Below are 21,837 nucleotides of genomic sequence, written 5' to 3' on the forward strand. Positions count from 1 at the left end.
GGAAGTTGTTGAAAGCATTTTCAACCGCAACCTGTTTGCACTCTTAAAGCCCAAACAGGTCTGGTAGGTTTATTACTAGACCTAAAATTGGTATGTCATGTGTAGGCAAAGGCAATAAAGCCACAAAAGCATTATTTATGGATCAGCTCTGGTGATACATAAGAGGTTTATGAATTGCAAATGTGTACAATGCACAATAAAATATACTAGTAGTGCGACGGCGTAATGCTACGGTTGCGCAGTGCAAGACTTCCGTATCTAGCTATCTACTGTAAATAACGTTACAACAAATAGCTTTCTAGCATATTTAGTAACTACTAGACAATTTAGCACCTAGAACGTGTCGTATACGAAAGGCTAAGAAGAAATTGATACAATTTGGATTTATTTGTGCGATCTACCGTTGGTGTTGAACTAACCACGTACTATTAGCTACCAGTTAAACAGACGCTGTTGCTAGCAGCAAGCTAGCTTTGTGTTAGATCCAGGCTAGCTAACTAATTATCAACATTTTAGGCCTGCTTTTGTTTTCATCTGATATGGACTTGAGAAACTAGCTAACTTCATCAAATATTTGGCAGCCATCAAATGAATATTTTTTTGCTTTCAAATAAATTCAAATATTATTTGGTTTTCTGAGAGGTATTCAAAATATATTCAAATAATATTTGGTTTTCTGAGACTTGTATTTGAATATCAAAGAAAATATATATTTTTGAAACTCTAACCTCAAGTGAAAAGTTGGTATTTTCAAATAAACTACAAATACAACTATTTCCTGGCCAGGTCTGGACAGAATGTGAGCTTCCCCTTATCCCACTTTATCCCTCTCCCTACTTATGTAAATAATACCTATGGTAAAAACGTTTTTCACATTTTCTTTATAGATTGTTTTTTAAATCATGGTTTACACCCTGCTGTATCCTGTGCATATGACAAATAATATTTGATTTGATTGGATTTGGCACGTCAACATGTGACATGTCCCTGAAAAATAAAGCAAAAGGAGCACTCTGTGTCTGCATAGATGTTTAGAAGAAGTGCAATATCATTCCTTGAGCAATACATATGTAGCAGACATGAGTCTGGCTCAAGTTCTGGTGATGTGAGAGCCCTCCTCTTGGTCTAATGGTCAAGACGTTGGAGACCAGGATTCAGATCTCTCCCACGACACATACACTGTATCATAGGAATCAAGTAAGCTACAGTACATGCATCTGAAAATGTCATTGTTCCATTGTTTACGCATTTGTTGGTGCCACACTTTTTGAACTCCCACCTTCATTCTTTATGGTTTCATATAAGTATTTTAAAGTATTTAGCACTAGAGCTCTGGCATTGCATTCCGTCATTCTCCATGCACCCCCACATACTGTACAAAGGTCACACAAGTGTCAATCAGACACACACACATTACACATCCATAATCAGTGGTTAGATCATGTGGTTAGCACTTGCACAGTGTGTTCAGTCAGACGTCTGCCTTAGGAGGAAGTCAGTTCTGTCTCAAAGATCACAGCACTGAGGATATTACATATTGTTGCCAGTGTATTCTGTAAGATATTTACTTTTTATGTGGATTGACTTGTTCATTTAACGTATTAAGTGAAGTGTTTCATAGATTCTTCTGTTCTTAGGTGTCTTAAAACTGTTGGAGCTAAGGCTTTGACAGACACACTGGTGGAACTTGGACACAATGTGACTATAAATTGTACTTTTCCACCCACTAGTGCAGAAAATACATACAGCGGCAACCACAGCCTCCACTGGCCATATTCTGTGTGAGTTCTCATGGTACTTATTTCCATGATACATTATGTTAAAACCGACATATTTATTCCTAACAGAATTTAGAGTGGTCATACAGAATGTAACAGAAGATGATTGTGGAGAGTACTACTGTGCAATGAAAGAAAAACAACAGTTCCTGTTCAACAATGGCAACAGACTCATCACCATTAGTAAGCGCACATAGTATTCAATGATAACATTTTGTCTGTAATATATTTTTAATAGGCCCTTTTTCATGTTTATAATGCACACAAACCAGCAAGGACTGAAGTCCAAAATAACACTTTTTTTGCTGCAGTAGTTTTGCAGTGTAACTGCAGTTAGAGTGCATTATATTCTGCAATTACTGGGTCCGAAATACCACAGAGGACTGCAGTTACTGCAGTTTCAAAAGTGCAATCTTTTTTTGTAAGGGTTGATGATGCGGCAACATAAATGTTATAACACATTGAAATTGTAGTGACAAGAAATTGTATACATTGAGAAAAACGTGTACACTCTAGTAGGGACAGGTTGTTTTCACTCATTTCCATATTGTTTTTCAGTATGGCGTGATACAGCTGGTACCCCCACCAAGAGGACCAAGGCCCGACCGCATAGCCTCAACTATTTACTCCAGAGTCCAGTTTTCAAATCCTGAACTCACAACTACTGCTTAATAAGGTGCCATATCTGTATGTACCCTTCCTTTTCAAATCATACCTGGGCTAATGCTAGTCGGGGTCCCAGTCTCTTTAGCTATCGTTCTACTCCTTGCCTGGGTACCAGTCTCTTTAGCTATCATTCTACTCCTTGCCTGGGTACCAGTCTCTTTAGCTATCATTCTACTCCTTGCCTGGGTACCCGTCTCTTTAGCTATCATTCTACTCCTTACCTGGGTACCAGTCTCTTTAGCTATCATTCTACTCCTTGTCTGGGTCCATTAGTGAAACTATCTTTTAGTAAAATGTAATGATTACAGTTCAACTGCTTAATTTCCTTTTTGTTATAAAGCTGTGACTTCTGTGGAAATTGTCAATGAAATTGCAGTGGAGATCACAGGAACAAAAGAAACATATGACTCATGACCCACTCAGCAGAAGTTGTGAGAAAGATCTTGCACAGTGGAAAGTAACACATTTCACCACAACACAAACAGCTCATGTAAATGGTCACAGGCTGTGGTTTTATAACAATATTTGTTCCAGTGATGCTTGTGAAGGAATTTGTCTGGCAAGAGGTTGTCTGTTGCAATACACTTTTAGAATGAATGCCTTCACAGGAATTCTTACCCTGCCTTAACAAAGTTGTCTTGAACAAAACAAAAACAACTTTGAGATAAGGTATAGCCTACACATGTCCAGTAAATCATGAATAAGGATTTAGCCATAGCTTCTGGTCCAATGATACAATATTCACAAAACTCTTCAGAGTGTCTGTCCTTGATGACACTTCATTTTCCCGGTTGTGGCAGGGCAAGGTGTGTGTGTGTTATGACAGGGTACAGGTGTTAGTTAAGGCAGGTTCCAGGGCCTGGCACTATGGGGTCTACATATCAGGGAAATGTCTCCGTCTACAGGGACTCTACTGGGCTTCCAAATACCCTCTGTGACATCATCCTCTCAGGCTGGTTAGGTGTGCTGCAAACAAATTCTCCATGTAATCGAACACTGACATCTTCCTTCATCTTTTTGTTAGCAAACAGCCTGTGGCAAGATTCAGATACAGATAACTGGAAATGCCATGATAAGGACCATTCCTCTACAGCTACAAAAGCACCTTGCATGTTCTCTATGACATAAGGAGTATTCCTTCCCCTTTTCCAAATTGCACCATCATTTGCGTATAAGGCCGCCCCTATACCCTGTCCGATATCCCCAAACATATCATCCATCATCAACGTGAATAAGAGAGGACTAAAAGCACTACCTGTGGAGTTCCATTTTCCACCTCATATTCTCTTGATAACTCCGATCCCACCCTGACCTGGAAGATTGGGTCAAACAAGAAATCCATAATCCAGTTGGACATTCTCCCACTGCCCACTAATACCCATTCCATTCAATTTAATCAGTAAACCTTCCCCTCACATTGTATCATATGCTTTTTAAATGTGAAAATATACTATTGACGTCACTTCCTTTCCAATGCTTTGGTCACTTCACTACAAACTGTAAACAATGTTTCAAGGGTAGTCCTTCCTTTTCTGAATCCACTCTGGTATGGACTCAATAGACCCCTATGTTCCAGATGATACATCAATCTACCTACAATCAACTTGTCCATTAATTTACAGAGATTTGTTGCAAGTGCAATAGGTCTATACCCTTGCAGGACTTGATGGATCTTTACCAGGCTTCACATAAGGCTACACCACAGCATGTTTCTATCCTGATGGCAGCACTCCTGTCCTCCATATTTTGTTAAATAAACTCAATCTTTCCAAAAACTTCTGTAGGCAGATGTGTAAACATAATGTTGCATAGTCGATCCTCTCCTGGAGCAGGGCAATCACACCCCACCCAAAGTCCTCGTTATTTCAAACACGGTGAATTTAGCTTTTCTTACTTACGTCTTTTACGTTCATTACCTAGAGTTCTCTCTAGTATTTGTTTTTTAATTAAAACTCTTGCTTTGTAAAAAGACTGATAAAAAAATAATGTTTGTCTGCCATTGTTAGCTCCCTCTGTAGATGCCTACTGGACAACTTATTTGTATTGGTTTTAAATCTTTTTAATGAATTTTTATCTTATTAACACTTTGTGCTAGCTATTTGTGTGGGTAGCTATCAAGTAAAACACAACAACACTAAAGTTCTTCACAAAAATGATTTGAATGCATTTTAATGGTTTGAAACTTGTTTGCCTGTTGAACACACATCCTCAGCCTTTGCCACCTTCTATAGGAATTTAACGACTGCATAGGGCTATGTATTGGATGACTGGCTGTGAATGTTTATTGAATTGTTTTATTTCTGCCTTTCCTAGTCCAGACATTCTGAAATTCACTAAAGCATCCCATGTATGTAACTTTAGTCTTTCACTTTTCATTGAAAAGCTTTTGTCAAAAGTGACTTTTCGCAGCAAGTTTAGGAGAAGTTACACAGTAGATTAGGATAATGAACGTAGCAGGTTAGGAGAATTAGGTTAAGGTTAGAAAAGAGGTTAGGGTTAGCTAAAATGCAAAAACATAATATATATATACACTGCTCAAAAAAATAAAGGGAACACTTAAACAACACAATGTAACTCGAAGTCAATCACACTTCTGTGAAATCAAACTGTCCACTTAGGAAGCAACACTGATTGACAATAAATTTCACATGCTGTTGTGCAAATGGAATAGACAACAGGTGGAAATTATAGGCAATTTGCAAGACACCCCCAATAAAGGAGTGGTTCTGCAGGTGGGGACCACAGACCACTTCTCAGTTCCTATGCTTCCTGGCTGATGTTTTGGTCACTTTTGAATGCTGGTGGTGCTTTCACTCTAGTGGTAGCATGAGACGGAGTCTACAACCCACACAAGTGGCTCAGGTAGTGCAGCTCATCCAGGATGGCACATCAATGCGAGCTGTGGCAAGAAGGTTTGCTGTGTCTGTCAGCGTAGTGTCCAGAGCATGGAGGCGCTACCAGGAGACAGGCCAGTACATCAGGAGGCGTGGAGGAAGCTATAGGAGGGCAACAACCCAGCAGCAGGACCGCTACCTCCGCCTTTGTGCAAGGAGGAGCAGGAGGAGCACTGCCAGAGCCCTGCAAAATGACCTCCAGCAGGCCACAAATGTGCATGTGTCTGCTCAAACGGTCAGAAACAGACTCCATGAGGGTGGTATGAGGGCCCGACGTCCACAGGTGGGGGTTGTGCTTACAGCCCAACACCGTGCAGGACGTTTGGCATTTGCCAGAGAACACCAAGATTGGCAAATTCGCCACTGGCGCCCTGTGCTCTTCACAGATGCAAGCAGGTTCACACTGAGCACGTGACAGACGTGACAGAGTCTGGAGACGCCGTGGAGAACGTTCTGCTGCCTGCAACATCCTCCAGCATGACCGGTTTGGCAGTGGGTCAGTCATGGTGTGGGGTGGCATTTCTTTGGGGGGGCCGCACAGCCCTCCATGTGCTCGCCAGAGGTAGCCTGACTGCCATTAGGTACCGAGATGAGATCCTCAGACCCCTTGTGAGACCATATGCTGGTGCGGTTGGCCCTGGGTTCCTCCTAATGCAAGACAATGCTAGACCTCATGTGGCTGGAGTGTGTCAGCAGTTGCTGCAAGAGGAAGGCATTGATGCTATGGACTGGCCCGTCCGTTCCCCAGACCTGAATCCAATTGAGCACATCTGGGACATCATGTCTCGCTCCACCCACCAACGCCACGTTGCACCACAGACTGTCCAGGAGTTGGCGGATGCTTTAGTCCAGGTCTGGGAGGAGATCCCTCAGGAGACTATCCGCCACCTCATCAGGAGCATGCCCAGGCATTGTTGGGAGGTCATACAGGCACGTGGAGGCCACACACACTACTGAGCCTCATTTTGACTTGTTTTAAGGACATTACATCAAAGTTGGATCAGCCTGTAGTGGGGTTTTCCACTTTAATTTTGAGTGTGACTCCAAATCCAGACCTCCATGGGTAGATAAATTGGATTTCCATTGATTATTTTTGTGTGATTTTGTTGTCAGCACATTCAACTATGTAAAGAAAAAAGTATTTCATAAGATTATTTCTTTCATTCAGATCTAGGATGTGTTGTTTAAGTGTTCCCTTTATTTTTTTGAGCAGTATATATATATTTGACTAAAGCTCTATGCTTTCGAGACATGACCCCTCATTATGAGAGTAAGGATGAATTAAATGTGGTGGCAGGTGCAGTGACGACTGTAGAAAATAAGTTGAATGTAGAGGGAAGTAGTGAGGTCAGGAACGTGTGCATCAAGTGTAAAAACAGTGATGGAACTTGTTGAGAGTGAGGGTAAAGTACCTGTGGTGAGGAACGCTGAGTTTGGGCCTTGTCCCAAGGATGATAAGGATGATTTCGGTCCAGTAGAAGTGAGATATGTAGAAAGAATGGATTCTTGCATTTTGGTTGATCCATATGTGGTGTCAGATTAGGTGGAGGAGGTTGGGGACTGTTGAGTTGGTGAAGGTAACTCGGAGTGGACTGGTGATGATTTGTTGTGTTTCCTCCACCCAGAGGGAGCGGGAGCTCCGGATTATGAGATTAGGGACAAGAATTGTGACGTGCTTTACTCTCCGGAGCAGGGCGTTGTTGAATGGAGTGATAACAGGGGTGGCATTAAGTGTTGAGGAGGGGCAGCTGAAATGGAAGATTCCCGGTGTACCGAGGTAAAGACTGTTTCAAGATGGATTTTCGCGCTTTCAAACCTCAATAGCTTTCAAACCACTTGAGCCACAGACTCCAAATAAGTGTCATGATGTTGGAAAAATTGCGATTTTCACGATTTGGACATTCATTCGCTTTCCAAAGCTAATAAACATGTGGAAATGTGAGCAGCATTTTGTATTCCAAGTACAAACCTTTTTTACATTCAAATTTCAATAGCTCCTTGGTCATGTGACCTAGTGACTTCAAACAAGGTTCAGAATGTCCACTCAGTGGCCCTACACATTGCACACCCTTTAGTTTGTCCATTTGTGTCTCACATGGTTTTACATGCATTTTTCAAAATGTAGAATTTCAATAGCTCCTTGGTCATGTGACCTAGTGACTTCAAACAAGGCTCAGAATGTCCACTCAGTGGGCCTACACATTGCACACCCTTTAGTTTGTCCATTTTCATCTCACATGGTTTTACATTAATTTTTCAAAATGTAGAATTTCAATAGCTCCTGGGTCATGTGACCTGGTGAATTCAAACAAGGTTCAGAATGTCCACTGACTATACCTTCATATCGCACACTCTGATGTTTGTCTACTTTCATCTCATGCTATTAGACTTAAATCTGTAAGCTTTGCACGCCTTCATTTTACATGGGTGTTAAAAAAAATCTTTTAAGTCAACAAATATTCCATCCTCGCAATAACTGTCTTTCACATGGACACTGAAAAGATCTGCAAATGGCTGTATGTGGTATGGATCAAGGACAGGAGAGGTGTTCAAACAGAGGTGCTTAAAGGACGACGCACAGCTAGGCCTCATGAAAAACAATGTTTCATATGCTCTTTTTAGTCACAGTAATAGGCAGTGATTTGTCAGTCACAGTGAGCTTGATAACGCGAAAGAATCCTTTTCATAGGATCACTTTCATATACACTGCGTGCACAATTATTAGGCAAGTGAGTATTCTGATCTTATCATTGTTTCTATTCACATTTTCAAACTTCAAACCATATAAACTTGAATACTTATTGGATTTAATCATTTTCAGGTGATATGTATTTGTGTAATGAGGGAGGGTGTGGCAAAAGTGAATAACACCTTATATCAAGGTGTGCATAATTATTAGGCAGCCTCATTACCTCAGGTAAAATGGGCCAAAAAAGAAATTTAACTGACACTGAAAAGCCAACATTTTTAAATGCCTTTCAGACGGATGCGACACTCTTTAAATAGCTAAACTATTGAGGTGTGACCACCGGACATTCAAACGTTTTGTTGCGAATAGTCAACTGGGGTGCAAAAAACGCATGGGGAAGAAAAGGCGCAAATGAACTGCAAAAGACTTGAGAAGAATTAAACGTCAAACTACCAGGAACCCATTATCCTCCAGTGCCACCGTATTCCAGAACTGCAACCTACCTGGAGTGTTCAGAAGTACAAGGTGTCAAGTGCTCAGAGACATGGCCAAGGTCAAGAAGACTGAAACAAGATCACCACTGAATAAGATTCACAAGTTGAAGTGTCAAGATTGGGCAAAGAAATGCCCGAAGACAGATTTTTCAAAGGTTTTATGGACAAATGAAATGAAAGTGACTCTTGATGGACCAAATGGATGGGCCCATGGCTGGATCAGTAATGGACACAGGGCACCACTTTGAGTCAGGTGCCAGCAAGGTGAAGGAGGGGTACTGGTATGGGCTGCTATCATTGAGGATGAGGTAGTTGGACCTTTTCGGGTTGAAGATGGACTGAAACTCAACTCCCAAACCTACTGCCAGTTTCTGGAAGATTCTTTCGTCAAACAGTGGTACAGGAAGAAGTCCTCAGCATTCTAGAAGGCCATGATCTTTATGCAGGACAATGCTCCATCACATACACCCAAGTACTCCACTGCTTGGCTAGCCAGCAAGGGCCTCAAAGATGCCTGAATAATGACCTGGCCCCCTTCCTCACCTGACTTAAATCCTATTGAGAACTTGTGGGCCCTTCTCAAACGTGAGATTTACAGTGATGGAAGACAATACACCTTTTTGAACAGCATTTGGGAGGCTGTGGTTGCTGCTTCAGTGAAAATTGATCGTGAACAGATCAAGAAACTGACAGACTCCATGGATGGAAGGCTCATGGCAGTTATTGAAAATAAGGGTGGCTATATTGGTCACTGAATATTTTTGAAAGGTCAAAAATGTTATATAATTGTCATTTTGTGTTACTTATCTGTTACACTTACTCTAAAAATGGAGAATAAACAAGTGAGTTGAGAGAAATTATTTTTGTAATTTAGTTGCCTAATAATTCTGCACACTAATAGTTGCCTAATAATTGTGCACACTTATATATTTCCCTGAGAAAGACAAAACTCACTTTTCCTTTGTTAAACATTCAGGTTTGAGGTTCAATAACATTTTGGATTGACTGAGAGCATTGTGTTTGTTCAACAATAAAATTAATCCCGAGGAATACGATTTGCCAAATAATTGTGCACGCAGTGTACAGTAAGTACATTAAGACAAATCCTTCTACGTTGAGTATTAGAACGCAGTTTACATAACCTGATAAGGACTTGATATTTGAGCGCATTCACAATGAGCCACCTGCAGACAACTTACAAAATGCAATATTGCATTTGAGGGTTAATTTTTCTGATGAAAATAGTTATTTAATGCATGGCCTGCTATTTCTAACTGAGAAAATAAATTCCCTTGTCTTTTGTGAGTAAAATCCTTTTTCCAAAATTGATTTAGGTACATTTTTGTGAAGAGGTATGAGGGTTGTGATATGGGTCATTTAATAGTAAAATCATTTAAGGGATCAATACATTTCTATTTTGCTTCCCCAGTATCTGCATGAACCATCAGGCCAAGTGTTTTTGGTTGACCCTGCTGGACAGAAAGAGAAGGAAGAATCGGAACTCGCTGCATTCAAATGCAGGTCTTAGTTATTCCATTGTAGTGGATCTAATACATATTAGCATTTTACATACATTCATAAGGGTAATACTTTTTTATGACATACTGTGAAAAACTCTCTTGGCTGCTGGCTCTGTCACTTTCAGACATGCGCAGAGCAGACTTGAACCACAGGGGTTCTCTGTAAAGAGAGAGTAATCCAAAAGGCACAGACACACCCCTTGACTTTCTATTGGCACCGTTGACCTGTATGTATTCTCTCCTGATTGGCTCTGTGGTGCACAGTCTGGCAGTCTGACTAAAGTGCCAAAGGTATGAGGAGAGACATCCTCCTTTGTATTTATGGGAACAAATATTTCCTAACACTTTGGATCCTATTCTTGGACAGTTAGAAGACACAATGCATCAATGCAGAAAAAATGTATGACTAATTACTGTCCATGAGTAACCTCAACCTTGTGGGTCTATGGGTGTTTGGGCCAATAAAGTGCCAACTCAATTCTACCACTGACTAGTCTCATGCTCCTATGAACGGGGACACAGGGAAATAGTTTTTAATCTAAACCAGCCCTTTTATACTGGAGTACATTAACCCCTAATTGGGGCTCTTTTCTTGACACATAGTAGCAGTTTACCAGATAACAAGTCAAGAAGAACAAAAAGTAGATTGTTGTAAGGGTGTATTACATCCTGTGCTGGCCCCATTGTCATATCCATTCTGAATTCTGAGTGGTAAAATCATAGCTGAAAAATGCCTTAAGTATGTGTATACATTTTCCGCCAAGACAGAACTGCCAAAGGGGGTGGAGTTGCAATCTACTGCAGAGACAGCCTGCAGAGTTCTGTCATGCTATCCAGGTCTGTGCCCAAACAGTTCGAGCTTCTACTTTTAAAAATCCACCTTTCCAGAAATAAGTCTCTCACAGTTGCCGCCCCTCAGCCCCCAGCTGCGCCCTGGACACCATATGTGAATTAATTGCCCCCCATTTATCTTCAGAGTTCGTAATGTTAGGTGACCTAAACTGGGATATGCTTAACACCCGTCCTACAATCTAAGCTAGATGCCCTCAATCTCACCCAAATTATCATGGAACCTACAAGTTACAACCCCAAATCCGTAAACTCGGGCACCCTCATAGATATCATCCTGACCAACCTGTCCTCTAAATACACCTCTGCTGTCTTCAACCAGGATCTCAGCGATCACTGCCTCATTGCCTGCGCTAGTAATGAGTCCACGGTCAAACGACCACCCCTCATCACAGTCAAACGCTCCCTAAAACACTTCAGCGAGCAGGCCTTTCTAATCGACCTGGCCCGGGTATCCTGGAAGGATATGGACCTCATTCCGTCAGTAGAGGATTATTCTTTAAAAGTGCTTTCCTCACCATCTTAAATAAGCATGCCCCATTCAAAAAATGTAGAACCAGGAACAGATATAGCCCTTGGTTCACTCCAGACCTGACTGCCCTTGACCAGCAGAAAAACATCCTGTGGCGTACTGCATTAGCATCGAATAGCCCCCGTGATATGCAACTTTTCAGGGAAGTTAGAAACCAATATACACAGGCAGTTAGGAAAGCAAAGGCTAGCTTTTTCAAACAGAAATTTACATCCTGTAGCACAAACTCCAAAAAGTTCTGGGACACTGTAAAGTCCATGGAGAATAAGAGCACCTCCTCCCAGCTGCCCACTGCACTGAGGCTAGGAAACACTGTCACCACCGATAAATCTACGATTATCAAGAATTTCAATAAGCATTTTTCTAAGGCTGGGCTTGCTTTCCACCTGGCTACCCTTACCCCGGTCAACAGCTCTGCACCCCCCACAGCAACTTGCCCAAGCCTCCCCCATTTCTCCTTCACCCAAATCCAGATAGCTGATGTTCTGAAAGAGCTGCAAAATCTGGACCCCTACAAATCAGCTGGGCTAGACAATCTGGACCCTCTCTTTCTAAAATTATCCGCCGCAATTGTTGCAACCCCTATTACTAGCCTGTTCAACCTCTCTTTCGTATCGTCTGAGATCACCAAAGATTGGAAAGCTGCCGCGGTCATCCCTCTCTTCAAAGGGGGAGACACTCTAGACCCAAACTGTTACAGACCTGTCCTACCCTGCCTTTCTAAGGTCTTCGAAAGCCAAGTTAACAAACAGATCCCCGACCATTTCGAATCCCACCGTACCTTCTCCGCTATGCAATCTGGTTTCCCGAGCTGGTCATGGGTGCACCTCAGCCACGCTCAAGGTCCTAAACAATATCATAATCGCCATCGACAAAAGACAATACTGTGCAGCCGTATCCATCGACCTGGCCAAGGCTTTCTACTCTGTCAATCACCACATTCTTTTCGGCAGACTCAACAGCCTTGGTTTCCCAAATGACTGTCTCGCCTGGTTCACCAACTACTTCTCAGACAGAGTTCAGTGTGTCAAATGGGATGGCCTGTTGTCTGGACCTCTGCCAGTCTCTATGGGGGTGCCACAGGGTTCAATTCTCGGGCCGAGTCTTTTCTCTGTATACATCAATGATGTCGCTCTTGCGGCTGGTGATTCTCTGATCCACCTCTATGCAAACGACACCATTCTGTATACTTCTGGCCCTTCTTTGGACACTGTGTTAACAAACCTCCAGACGGGCTTCAATCCCATACAGCTCTCCTTCCGTGGCCTCCAACTGCTCTTAAATGCAAGTAAAACTAAATGCATGCTCTTCAACCGATTGCTGCCCGCATCTGCCCAGCCGCCTAGCATCACTACTCTGGATGGTTCTGACTTAGAATATATGGACAACTACAAATACCTAGGTGTCTGGTTAGACTGTAAACTCTCCTTCCAGACTCATATTAAGCGTCTCCAGTCCAAAATTTAATCTAGAATCGGCTTCCTATTTCGCAACAAAGCATCATTCACTCATGCTGCCAAACATACCCTCGTAAAACGGACTATCCTGCCGATCCTCGACTTTGGCGATGCCATTTACAAAATAGCCTCCAACACTCTACTCAGAAAATTGGATGCAGTCTATCACAGTGCCATCCGTTTCATCATCAAAGCCCCATATGCTACCCACCACTGCGACCTGTATGCTCTCGTTGGCTGGCCCTCACTTCATATTCGTCACCAAACCCACTGGCTCCAAGTCATCTATAAGTCCTTGCTAGGTAAAGCCCCGCCTTGTCTCAGCTCACGGGTCACCATAGCAGCACCCACTCGTAGCACGCGCTCCAGCAGGTATATTTCACTGGTCACCCCCAAAGCCAATTCCTCCTTTGGCTGCCTTTCCTTCCAGTTCTCTTCTGCCAATGACTGGAGTGAATTGCAAAAATCACTGAAGTTGGAGACTGATATCTCCCTCACTATCTTTAAGCATCAGCTATCAGAGCAGCTTACAGATCATTGCACCTGTACGTAGCCCATCTGTAAATAGCCCATCCAACTACCTCATCCCCATATTGTTATTTATTTTATTTATATATTTTTTTTCTCTCCTTTGCACCACATTATCTCTACTTGCACATTCATCTTCTGCACATCTCACTCCAGTGTTTATTTGCGAAACTGTAATTATTTCGCCACTACGGGCTATTTATTGCCTTACCTCCCTAATCTTACTTAATTTGCAAACACTGTATATAGACTTTTGTATTGTGTTATTGACTGTACGTTTGTTTATATTATGTGTAACTCTGTGTTGTTTTTTGTGTCACACTGCTTTGCTTTATCTTGGCCAGGTCGCAGTTGTAAATGAGAACTTGTTCTCATCAGGCTTAACTGGTTGAATAAAGGTGAAATAAAAAATATTTAAAAATACTGTATGTGTCACGTTCTGACCTTATAATGAGGTCATTTTTCCATAGTAGATTGGTCAGGGCATGACAGGGGGGGGTTTTTGTCTATGTATTTTGGGTTTTCTGTTTTCTATGTGGGTTGGCTAGATTGTCGTTCTATGTTGTATTTTCTATGTTGTGGCCGGGTATGGTTTCCAATCAGATGCAGGTGTTTTTTGTTGTCTCTGATTGGAGGCCATACTTAGGCAGCCTGTTTTTCATGGGGTTTTGTGGGTGGTTGTTTTCCATTTAGTTGTTTGTACCTGATGGGACTGTTGGTCGTTTTGTAATTTTGCAAAGTGTTTTCATTAAAAGTAAATATGAGCACTTCACACGCCGCATTTTGGTCTCCTTTAGACAACCCTTATTACAGTATGTGGGAATGTCTTATGTCCGTCCTACATGTAGAGTTGGTACATGGAATATTCCTCAACTGCATATATCATAAATTGCTATTGCAAATAGAAGTATTATGTTCAACAACTGACATTTTCAGATATTATTTTGACACACACACTTTGGTGCTTACAATTCATTCTCTAGTGTCATAGATTTGGTGGGCACTGTCATCTGTGATCTTTGTGATATGACTTTCTTTAAGCACGTACTGATGAAACTGTCAGTTAATATTTTTTTCTTGAAGTCTACAAACGCTCTACAGTCGTGGCCAAAAGTTTTGAGAATGACACAAATATTAATTTTCACAAAGTTTGCTGCTTCAGTGTCTTTAGATATTTTTGTCAGATGTTACTATGCAATACTGAAGTATAATTAATTATAATTATTAAAAGTCTACAATTTGTTTAAATTCTCAGTATTACATTTTTATTCATTGATTTACTGGCCACCATTACTGTGGTTACATGTTCAGTATATGTATTGACCAGCAAACCCATTGGAGCCTACCTCACCAGCTCACTCTCCATCCCTGCTTTGGGCAATTAATAACATGACTCTCGTACTTTACCCTTTTCCTTTATGGTTGATATTAATGATGAAAGGAGATATTATCTGTCTCTCTCCTATTGTGTACCACTGTTAAATACTGTGGAAAAATAAAAAACAGGGACAATAAGTACTTAGAACTACCAATTATTGTAGATAAATATTAAAGAAAATGGTAAACACAACACTGGACTGAACCAACTAATTGTCAAACTAATAATAATGTACAACAATATAGAAGATACATGACTAGAGGTTATGCAATATGGGTGTATATCCACTGCATGCTTCTTAGGTGTGTAATTGACATGACCAAGGAGCTATTGCAAATTTGAAACTATAAAAAATGTACGTTACACCATGTGATTTTACAGTTAACAACCAAGAGTGTGCAATATAGAAGGGTAGTCTGTGGGACATTAGGTCACATGACCAAGGAGCTATTGAAATTCAAAATGTTGAAAAATTCATGTAACACCATGTGAGATGAAAATAGACAAACTAAAGGGTGTGCAATGTGTAGGTCCACTGAGTGGACATTCTGAACCTTGTTTGAAGTCACTAGGTCACATGACCAAGGAGCTATTGAAATTCTACATTTTGAAAAATTAATGTTCAAATGTGTGAGATGAAAATGGACAAACTAAATGGTGTGCAATATAGAAGGGTAGTCAGCGGACATTCTGAACCTTGTTTGAAGTCACTAGGTCACATGACCAAGGAGCAATTGAAATTCTACATTTGGAAAAATTAATGTAACACCATGTGAGATGAAAATAGACAAACTAAAGGGTGTGCAATGTGTAGGTCCACTGAGTGGATATTCTGAACCTTGTTCGAAGTCACTAGGTCACATGATCAAGGAGCTATTGAAATTCAAAATTTTGAAAGATTCATGTAAAATCATGTGAGATGAAAATGGACAAACTAAAGGGTGTGCAATGTGTGTCTATGCCATCGGGTTAGCTACAACCAGTTTTGAAAATGTTAGGAGTAATGGTTAAAGAGCTAATGAAATTTGAAAAATGTGATTTTACACTATGTTGACGGTCCCTAACTGCTGTTGGTGGACGTAAGGAAAACTACAGGCGAATATCTGTTGAATATCTAACCTGAAACTGTCTTTACCTCGGTTCCCGGTGTCTGTGACGCCTGCCGTTTGGTGAGCCGTAGATCCGGTGGGATACGGAAAAGACATCTGTCATGCTGAGTTTTGATGCAGAGTCGTTACCAGATAAGGTCAAGGTAGGATCTGTCAGTTATCCCGTGAGAGTTTATGTTCCAAAAATATTACAGTGTTTTAGGTGTCAAGTTTATGGGCATATTGCAGTGGTGTGTAGGAGTGAGATGCCTAGATGTGAGAAGTGTGCAGGAGGGCATGAGACTAAGGAATGTGTAGTATCAGTGGAGAAAGTTGTTTGTGTTGGTTGTGGGGGTGATCATGAGGCTGGAGATCGGAGGTGTCCGGTGAGAGAAAGGCAGGTTGAGGTTGCCAGGGTCAGAGTAGTACAGAAAGTGGTGTATGCTGTAGCAGTGAAGAGAGTGGTAGAGTAAGATGGTACAGGGTGAGGGATCCTGAGAGGATTCATGTGAGTAGGCAGAGATCAACAGAGAGTGATGGGAATAATATGTGCTTCAGTAAAGTGAGATCTTTAGCATTTATAACCTTGGTTGTTCATTGCACTGTAGAAATGGATTGAAAGTCACAGAACATAGAGGTTGTGGTGGCAGCTGCAGGGGGTGTTGAGTGGTAGTGATTTGTCCTCTAAGACCGTTGGTCTGGAGTAGGACTAGATAGGGTTAAATAGTGCAATGGGTGGTGCATTTCTAGGACTAATAGGTGATAGGGCAATTTTCATTTCCCCCAATTTTGTATTACTGTATCAAAGAATATAATGTAGGTAGGCCGTGAATGGCCTCACACACCAGTACAGTAGGTTGGATGCGATCCGCCAACCAAATCCCAAAGAAGAAGACATGACCCCTCTCTAGTGTTAATAGGAAATTGGTGAAAGCGTGTTCAGGCTCAACCTGTTTTTGATGGTTGGTGCCCATAACAAGGCCGGTATATTTATTAAGTGGCCTACAATTGGCGTGTAGTGTAGGCAAAGCAAATTATAACAGGTCGTCTACGTAAGGTTAAGAAGAAATTTGATCAAATTTAGATTTATTTGCAAGATTGGTGTTGTGAATTAGCAACACAGTTACAAGAGGGGAGGTTATTTTACCATGTAGGTACAATACAATGCCTACTGAAGAGGTAATCATATTTTGGCGATATAAGGATGACCGTAATGTCTACAATATTGTCCGTGGAAAATCTTGACAGATCAAGACCGTCAGTACAGTGACAGAATCAGGATTTTCCCTGAGGAACGGGCAAACGGCAACTTCTCTCCTACTGACTGATCTCAAGGACACCGATAGTGGGAGTTATTCATGTTTCATACCAACAGTGAACATTATTTGTCAAGTGGAACTTTCTGTTCAAGGTTTGTATTAAAACCAAGTCTAGCAGACAATTCATAGAGAATAGTCATGATTCTGCTTTTGCTTATCTATACAGTATTGGAATTTACATGAACAGTTTTAAGAAGTTGATACAGTATTTGTATTAATTAGGGATCCCCATTAGCTCCTGCCAAGGCACGCTTCCTGGGGTCTGTCACACCTGCTCCCTCTCTGGCACCAGACTGCCTTCATTACACACACCTGTCACCATCATTACGCGCTGCTGCGTAATATTGGACTCACCTGGACTCCATTACTTTGTTGATTATCCCCTCTATATTGGTCTGCTCCTCACTTTATTCCCTGTGTCAGCATTAATGTTGTTATGTTTTCATGTCCAGACCCTGTCCTGTCATGTTCCTTGTCCGTTGTTAATTAAATGTTCACTCCCTGTACCTGCTTCTCGTCTCTATCATTGTCTGTCCTCACAGAATGCTGACACCACTGCTGGAAGCAACAGGGAGTTTTTTTTGTTGGTTGGTGACATCGGATCCGGGTGCCGCCGCCGATGGAACCGAGGGGTGCCTCAGCTGGCGGGTCGGCCTTCCACACCTTAGCTGGCTCGAGAGGTTTCCTTGCCCCGGTTGGTTCGGCAGGTTCCCACCCCACATCAATCCTCAGCCGGTCTATCAGGCTCCCACGCCTCAGCCGTTTTGTCGGTTCCCACGCCTCAGCGGGATCGTCGGGCTTTCACGCCTCAGTCGGATTGTCAGGCTCCACGCCTGAGTCGGCTCACCAGGCTCCCATGCCTCTGCCGGTTCGTTGGCCTTCTACACCCCAGCTGGCTTGTCCAGCGCCCATGCCTCGGCAGGCCCATCAGGCTCGCCCAGGTGGGACGCCGGGTGGCGCCCCTAGAGGGGGGGGTACTGTCACACCTGCTCTCCCTCTCTGGCGCTCTCTGGCACCAAACAGCCTTCATTACGCACACCTGTCACCATCATTACGCGCAGCTGCGCAATATTTTACTCACCTGGACTCCATTACTTTGTTGATTATCCCCTCTATATTGGTCTACTCCTCACTTTATTCCCTGTGTCAGAATTAATGTCGTTATGTTTTCATTTCCAGACGCTGTCCTGTCCTGTTCCATGTCAGTTGTTCATTAAATGTTCACTCCCTGTGCCTGCTTTTCGTCTCTACCAGTGTCTGTCCTCACAGGGTGAAAACACATTAAAGCAGTTACATTGCATGTAAAACAGTACATCATATAACATTATTAGTTGCCTGATGTGGAATAGAGTTCCATGTAGTCATGGCTCTATGTAGTACTGTGTGCCTCCCATAGTCTGTTCTGGACTTGGGGATTGTGAAGAGACCTCTGGTGGCATGTCTTGTGGGGTATGCATGGGTGTCAGCTTCTCAACACTTCTTACAAAAACCAAGTAGTGATGACGTCAATTTCTCTTCCACTTTGAGCCAGGAGAGATTGACATGCATATCATTGTTAGCTCTCCGTGTACTTTTAAGGGCCAGCCGTGCTGCCCTGTTCTGAGCCAACTGCAATTTTCCTAAGTCCCTCTTTGTGGCACCTGGCCACACTACTGAACAGTAGTCTAGGTGCGACAAAACTAGGGCCTGTAGGACCTGCCTTGTTGATGGTGTTGTTAAGAAGGCAGAGCAGCGCTGTATTATGGACAGACCCCCCCCCCATCTCAGCTACTGTTGAATCAATATGTTTTGACCGTGACAGTTTACAATCCAGGGTTACTACAAGCAGTTTAGTCACCTCAACTTGCTCAATTTCCACATTATTCATTGTGAGATGTAGTTGAGGTTTAGGGTTTAGTGAATGATTTGTCCCAAATACAATGCTTTTAGTTTTGGAAAAATGTAGGACTAACTTATTCCTTGCCACCCATTCTGAAACGAACTTAACTCAAAGCCAGTGGCATGTCGTTAGTAAAGACTGAAAAAAGTAAGGGGCCTAAACAGCTATGATAACTCTTTATTTTACAGACAAACCGCTCCTGAGTCTAAAGGTGATTATAATAGCAGCAGCATGAGCATCAGAGGACAGAACCTCAGCATCTTCCTGTTACTCCTCCTCAGTCCAACTCTCCACTTCCTTTGACTTACAGCACAGAAATTCGTCATTGTACCTCTTATGAAACTGTTGACAAGTACTGAGTGTTTAAACTGATGAAATACTTATTGTTTTCTGGAATGTATGTAATAGAAGACTGCAAATATACCTCTTGCAACAACCACTTTTCTAGAGGTGAGGAAAAAAGCTATTCCAAATTGCTTGTAGCCACGGTGTGTTTACTGATAGGACCACTTAAAGGGAAAGGGGGATATCTAGTCAGTTGTACAACTGAAATGCGTCTTCCGCATTTAACCCAACCCATCTGAATCAGAGAGGTGCGGGGGGCTGCCTTAATCGACATCCACATTTTAGGCGCTTGGGGAACAGTGGGTTAACTGCATTGCTCAGTCGCAGAACGACAGATTTTTACCTTGTCAGCTCGGGGATTCGATCCAATAACCTTTTCGGGTACTGGCCCAACGCACTAACCATTGCAACTTATATTTAATGCACTTTTAATATAATATTTGTTTCCGAGTCAATGCATAAACCACGGCCGTCTGTAAAGTCAAAATTGGAAATGGGATTGAAATAGCATTGAGTCAGTGTGTCCCTCCTGTCAACAAGATGCCGCTTTACTTACTTAGATTTTGAAATATTTCAAGATTAGTTATTAATATTGTACTACCAAATGACAGACGTTTTGTTGAGAACTTGAGATTGAACATGTGGTGCACAGGAAGAACATTGTTATTTTAGTCAACTTTTCAATTAGAAAGTTATTTACTTGAACACCACAGTGTTACTAAAGGAAAAACATTCACTTCCTCAATGCTTTTTATTAAAGAGTGTTTCTTTTAGCTTTTTGTAAACTATGGTTTGATCATGTGGTCGCACTGTGTGTTCAGTCAGATGTCTGTTAGAAGGAGGAAGTCAGTTCAGTCTCAAAGATTTATCACAGCTCTGAGGATGTCGAGGATTGTTGCCTGTCTGTTCTGTAAGACCATTTATTTTTCCTATTTATTTAACTTTCATTTGACAATAAATGAAGTGTCTCATGGATTCTTCTGTTCTTAGGTGTCTTAAGACTGTGTGTTGGAACTGAGGCTTTGACAGAGACACTGGTAGAACTTGGACACAATGCAACCCTGAGCTGTTCTCTTATTGTAACTAATGCACACTGGTACCTACATCGCCACCCACAGCCTCCACTGGCCATACTCCGCTCTTTCTCTAGTAGTAGTCCTGCTGCTTTTTATTACAATAATAATTATAGACAGAAATATTCATTAGAAACAGGAAATAGATTGTTCATACAGAATGTAACAGTAGATGATTATGGAGTGTACTACTGTGCGAAGAAAGAAAATGATAATCTCCTATTCAGCAATGGCACCAGACTCATGACCACTGGTAAGTGCACATTTCATTCAATCATCAACATTCTCTATTTTGTCTAAAATATACTTTTGAAAAGTGTTTTTGTTCATGTTTAACGCAGCTAGGTGCAAGACCACTACAGAAATGTTACGTCCACTTTGAGTACCATAACTCAAAGTGGATGTAGGCTATAAATGTTTTCCATAACCCTGCAGGACTTGAATCAATCAATGAAACAACAAACAAAAGTTTGAAGCTCCATAAGTGATTATGTGTTTGCAATTTTTCTACTGATTTAAAAGTGACTTTAAAAGTCTGGAAAGTATTTTAATGATTGTAAACATATTGTGCTTATTTAGTCTATCACATTGAAATAAAATGCAGAAATTTTAAATAAGTACATTTGCCAATTTCAGTTGATCCTAAAGCTTCAGAGCAACCCAGAGCCGTCAACACAACATGGCTAAAGGGTCTTCTCATTGGATCCGGGGTCTTAAATGCAGTGCTCATTTTATTGCTGTCAGGTGTGTTTCTACACTCTTAAAATGGGGTTTGTTAGTAACCTAGTAATATCTGGGTGGTATGGTGTGGCTCAGTTGGTAGAACATGGCACTTGCGCTGCCAGGGTTGTGGGTTTGATTCCCGGTGCCACCCATATGTAAAATGTATGCACGGATGATTATAAGTCACTTTGGATAAAAGTGTCTGCTAAATGGCATATTGTTATAATTTAAAAAAATCTTTCTAAGACTTTTCTTTAGACTGGATACCAGGCTAACCTTTTCTGCTTTTACAAGCAATGTTAGGTCAATCTGTTGCTGTACTTTTGACTGCATTCAGACCCAAAACCCACTGCAATACACCAAATAGTACTCAGTGATGTGTGATCACAATAGTATATTCTAATTCCATCTATATGGGTCATCTTAGCCATTTCAGTGCTGTGGAAGAGAGCTGCTTGCCAGAAGAACCATGACTCTCCTCCAACCCCTGAACCACCTGAAAGGGCAGACGGGCCAGAGGTCAGTATCTGTAGTAGGAATATGGATTTATATACAGTATATGAATTTTATATCATATTTATCTTCATGATGTATATATTCACTCATATCCACATTGTTTTTCAGT

At 41.6% G+C, this 21,837-nt stretch overlaps 1 long non-coding RNA gene across 5 annotated transcripts; it reads left to right on the forward strand.

The window, feature by feature from the left end:
- Positions 1-15: 15 nt before the first annotated feature.
- Positions 16-18,781, forward strand: LOC106575657 (uncharacterized). Of its 5 annotated transcripts, XR_006760035.1 has the most exons (5): positions 1,221-1,555; positions 1,638-1,698; positions 1,848-1,961; positions 2,337-2,454; positions 17,735-18,781. It is a non-coding gene; the product is annotated as an uncharacterized lncRNA (long non-coding RNA). The 5 variants fall into 5 exon arrangements; XR_006760036.1 differs by lacking the exons at positions 1,221-1,555; positions 1,638-1,698 and adding an exon at positions 16-63 and having other exon boundaries at positions 17,735-18,780; XR_001321817.2 differs by lacking the exons at positions 1,221-1,555; positions 1,638-1,698 and adding an exon at positions 89-1,197.
- Positions 18,782-21,837: the final 3,056 nt, after the last annotated feature.

This window comes from Salmo salar, chromosome ssa17, assembly GCF_905237065.1.
Source record: "Salmo salar chromosome ssa17, Ssal_v3.1, whole genome shotgun sequence".
In the NCBI taxonomy this organism is placed as follows: Eukaryota; Metazoa; Chordata; class Actinopteri; order Salmoniformes; family Salmonidae; genus Salmo; species Salmo salar.